Here is a 5,244-nt window from a genome sequence, read left to right on the forward strand (position 1 = left end):
CAGTTCATTTTTCCTTCCATTGTAGATCTTGTGAATATCTCTATTACTCTCAAACCTAGATGAATTGTTGATAGCAAATTTAATAAGCGAACAAACGTACTGTGAGACTGTCGTTAATATTCACTCCTGGTTAAAAAGATACCTGCAACACGTAAGTGTGTGAGCTCCACACGTAATCGTTCAGGGTGCAGCGACTGTAACCAATGGATGCTGTTAAAAATACAGCGATGAGCCAAAACTTTGTAGTCATAAGTCCACCTGGCCTTTATGGCCACGATATAAAGGTAGTTCACTATTATCTTCCTCAAATCACTGTAGCACAATTCTGGCTTTGGAACAGGTTCAATTATCCTTTTCGGAGAGGAGGAGATTTGTCTTTAACGTCCCGTCGACAACGAGGTCATTAGAGACGGAGTACTAGCTAGGATTAGGGAAGGATGGAAAGGAAAGTCGGCCGTGCCGTTTCAAAAGAGCCATCCCGGCATTTGCCTGAAGCTACGGAAATCACGGGAAACTAAATCAGGATGGCCGGACGCGGGTTTGAAGCGTCGTCCTTCCGAATGAGAGTCCAGTTTGCTAACCACTGCGGCACCTCGCTCGGTCGTTGTGAATACCTGAAGCATCAAGGTGGTCCGCAATATTGTCCACGAAGTCTACAGTTGCCTTAGTGCCTTCGAATACTACCACATGTCCCATGGAAGAAAAGGTGTATGTCTTCCACAGCTTGATACTCCCACCCACCAACCGGCGCACTGGTGCGGTACATTTCTTGAGCAACCGTTCGTCTGGATGATTTCGTGGGCACGACCATCGACGTGGTGTAACAGGAAATGTGATTCATCCGACGGTGTGACTAGGTTCCACTCATTCAAGGTCCATTCTCGATGATGTTGTGCCCGCTGAAATCGGAGTTGACGCTGTCGGTAGGTCCACATAATTCGCATGTTGTGTGGCGAGGCATGTACGTCTAACACCTTGTCTGATAGTGGTTTCACCGCCCTTCGACCACTTTGTTTAGATGCTCACAAGAACAGATAACCAGCTTCGCCACAACAGCACTTCCTGCTCGCTTAACCTTACACTTGAGCTCAGTTCCTTATGGCATCCACGTGCTCTGGATGAATGCTCTTAGTACTTACATATGAAGGCCGTTCAAAAAGTTTTCCACAGTCGTCTCTATTTTTTTTTATTTTTTGCAGGAGGAGAATGAAGTTTTTTGTGAACATACGTGGAACATTTAGCTGTAAGTTGTGAGCCGTGCTGCAGCTCGCGTTGGTGCGGTTTGTAGGGTTCTGCCCTCTGTTGAAGGCCAGGCGGTATCGTTTAGTTGGCGTGGTTGCGGTTGTTTGTTTTCTTCTCGTGTTGCTGGCGCCACTCGGTTTCGCAAGCATTGCCTGTCCGCTAGTGGCAGCAATGATGGTTATCGATATGTAGTAACTGTTGGCGTATCTCTGGGATGACGTCGTTGTTTCTCCAGGTCGTGTGAGTGGGTCAGTTCGGTTGGGGACTCAGGTGAAGCCAGGTGTGCACAGTGACAGAACACGCCGGGACCGCTGGCGGCACGCATGGACTACCAGATGGAAGGGCTGTGGTCACGAGGGTGCACGACCTCGTCGTAAACCGGATCCAGCAAGCCTTAAGGTGAGTGCATTTCAATCCGAGTAGAGAAACCTCCATCATTGTGTTATCTCGCGATTCTCCAGTGACTTGGGTTCGAATTGCTGCTCGTAGTGTCGCCGAGGCGAAGAGCAGCGACTGGAGTGCTTTCTACTCTGGTGGTAGTGGTTCCTTTCCCGTTCTGGGCGTTCTAAACACAGTATTCTCGGGACGTAGTGCAGACAGCCGGTTCCGGCTTTGGCGTATTGTTCCATCGTTGCATTTGGTTTATCAGACGTCAGGTAGCTTCAGCAAGATTATCATTAGTCATTCGTTAGACTGCCACTAGTCTGGGTTACCATCTTGTGAAGTGAATGCAACTCTTGGCTGCCTGTCTCATCGCTCGCGAAAGTGTCTGCTGTCGGACCTTCTCAGACGTCGATTCTTGGAGCACCGTGTGTGGCCCCTTGTGTTACAAAGTTTACCATCATCTTATTTCACCCGTTTGGTGATCAGTTGCTTGTTTTTTAAATTAACAGCAGGTTTATAAATTATTTGTATTATTGCCGTTCCTAGTGTGTAAGGCCTTCAGCCGTGATTATGGTCATTTGTCTTAAAATTCTAATTTGGTTTTTATATTTTATAAATAAGCCTTAAAACCTTATTTTCTGCCATTCCTGGTGTCTGATGCTTTCTGTTGTGTTGGTGGTGACTTACCTTTAATATTTCAATACCTATAAGTTGTAAATTGCAGCCGGCCGTGGTGGCCGAGCGGTTCTAGGCGCTACAGTCTGGAACCACGCGACCGCTACGGCCGCAGGTTCGAATCCTGCTTCGGGCATGGATGTGTGTGATGTCCGGTTAGTTAGGTTTAAGTAGTTCTAAGTTCTAGGGGGCTGATGACCTCAGAAGTTAGGTCCCATAGTGTTCAGAGCAATTTCTTTTTTTTTTTTTTTTTTTTGTAAATTTGCAGCGAGTTCTTAAACAATTCTTAATTTATTGCCATTCTAGGTGTGTAAGGCCTTCAGCCGTGATTGTGGTCACGTGCCTTAAAATTCCAATTTGGTATTTGTATTTATGCAGTAAGCCTTTAAAATCTTACTTAGTGCCATTCCTGGCTTCTGGTGCCTTCTGCTGTGTTTGTGGCTACTTGCCTTTAATATTTCAATACCTGTAATTTGTAAGTTGCAGCGAGTTTTACACAATTCTTAATTTATTGCCATTCTTGGCGTGTAAGGCCTTCTGCCCAGATGACAGTGGCTTATTTTTAAAACATGGTCTGTTGTATCTGTATTTAATGGTGATTTGCTAAATTTTAGCTCACTGAAAACACTATCATTTACACAGTTGTTTATTCCTTCATTAATAACGTGTGGTATTTTATTTATTGTTAAGTCTGGAATTACTAGTTTAAAGTGAATTGTATGTAACTGTTAAAAGGCATTCGATAGTAACTGATCACGGCGCTGTCCACAATCGTAACCGAATCCTGCCTTTAGTTAACCACCAGGTCTCAAGTTGGTATATAAAAGTATTTTCTTTTATTTACAGGTGAGCCATAATGGACCGTGAAGTAGATGTCAGGTTGCGACAACGGTCGGTGATGGAGATCCTCTTCAAGACCGGCGATGACTGTGCCACATCGATTCACAGGAAGTTGCTCCCTGTTTATGGGGAGGACACAGTGGATGGCAGCAGTATCCATCGGTGGCTGCAGAGGTTTAAAGAAGGAGATTTCTCTCTACTGGACAATCCAAGATGCGCTAGACCATCGACAGCAGTGAGTGATGTGAATAAGGTGACTTTTTGGAACCTGGCTCCACAATTAACCGGGACCGTTACTGTTTGCTACTGGACAAGCTGCGACGTGCCATCAAGACCCACAGACCACAGCTTCAGGGTCAACTCATCAGACTACACCATGACAACGCCAAACCCCATACAGCCCTTTTGACGCAGGAGAAAATCAGGAAAATGGGTTGGAAAATTGTTCCACATCCTTCCTACAGTCCGGACTTGGCTCCGTCTGATTTTTACCTCTTTGGTCGTCTGAAAGCCCACCTGTGTGGTAAAACTTATTGAGAAAGACCTTATTTCCTGTGTCAAGCGATGGTGTAAAAGTCAGTCCCCATAATTTTACCAAAGTGCGTTTACATCATGGAAAGAACGTTGGGCCAGATGCGTCACAGCTGATGGAGGCTACATTGAGTAGGCTCAGTGTACAGCTAAATGTTCCAAGTATGTACACAAGAAATTAAAAAAAAAATGGTTCAAATGGCTCTGAGCACTATGGGACTTAACTTCTGAGGTCATCAGTCCCCTCGAACTTAGAACTACTTAAACCTAACTAACCGAAGGACATCACACACATCCATGCCCGAGGCAGGATTCGAACCTGCGACCGTAGCGGTCGCGCTGCTCCAGACTGAAGTGCCTAGAACCGCTCGGCCACACGGCCGGCCAAAAGTTTCATTCTTCTCCTGCAAAAAATAAAAAAAATTAGAGACGACTGTGCAAAACTTTCTGAATCCACTTCATCTCGACTGTTGAGGCATCTACGTTACCTGACGACGGAACTATGTAGTCCTGACGTACATTGTACATAAACTGAATATTAAAATAAATTGTGTGATTCATCTGTACGAAAACAGAGACATCAAACATTTGAAAAAATCCTTTATGGACGTCCTGACCCCAACTGACAGTTTTTCGGTTGTATTTTTCAGGAGATGGGAAGTTTATCATAAGAAAGAAACAGGCTGAGTCTAATAACGTAGAAATTACATCCTGTTAAGAGTTATAAGGACAAGGTCAGTCCTCCAGTATTTAAAAACTTAACTCCGTCCGAACAGGCCATGAAGGCCGAACGGTGCCGACCGACCGCCACGTCATTCTCAAACCACAGGCGTCTGGATGCGGATCTGGAGGGGCACGTGGTCAGCACAACGCTCTCCCAGCCCTTGTCACTTTTTGCTACCGGAATCGCTACTTCCCAATCAAGTAACTCCTCAATTGGCCTCGCAAGGGTTGAGTGCACCCCGCTTGCCAACAGCGCTCGGTAGACCGGATGGTCACCCATCCAAGTGCTAACCCAGCCCGACAGCGCTTAATTTCGGTGATCTGACGGAAACCGGTGTTACCACAGCGGCAAAGCCGTTGGCTCGCCAATGTTTACTCCATATAATAATCGAAATTTTTAGTGATCAGAGGAAACTGCTACAGTATTCATAGAATCATTGAAAGGCAGCCAGTGACCGATAGCTTTGAAGTTCCACAGTCAAACGCGAACAGTTAACTTCTTTAAGGAAGCCATTCTCCTGCGTTTCCAATTGTTTTATTTATAAATAAATTTCATAATTTAGCGATCTGCTAATACTCTTCCCCTCCTCCTTGGGCATTATGAAGCTACATCAAACTAAAGATTTTAATGTAGACTGCATGATATGTTCTGCACATCTGTGTAGAGGAAGCAGTATGTGATGGCGTGCTTAGCAGTGGTGTCCCATTACCATACTAGTGCGGCGCTCTAACTATTCGCAGGCGGCCTATTGAATTGTCTTGTACTTTCTGTCTTCACACATTCCTGATACTGGACACGCACAGATTCTTACGTCCGGTCCAGGTGAGATCATCCGCGCTGAATGCGCA

The 5,244-nt window shown here is 45.4% G+C and overlaps 1 pseudogene; it reads right to left on the bottom strand.

The window, feature by feature from the left end:
- Positions 1-4,639: 4,639 nt before the first annotated feature.
- Positions 4,640-4,757, bottom strand: LOC124546151 (annotated as a pseudogene).
- Between the last annotated feature and the right edge of the window lie 487 nt (positions 4,758-5,244).

The sequence above is a fragment of the Schistocerca americana genome, chromosome 8 (assembly GCF_021461395.2).
Source record: "Schistocerca americana isolate TAMUIC-IGC-003095 chromosome 8, iqSchAmer2.1, whole genome shotgun sequence".
Classification (NCBI taxonomy): Eukaryota; Metazoa; Arthropoda; class Insecta; order Orthoptera; family Acrididae; genus Schistocerca; species Schistocerca americana.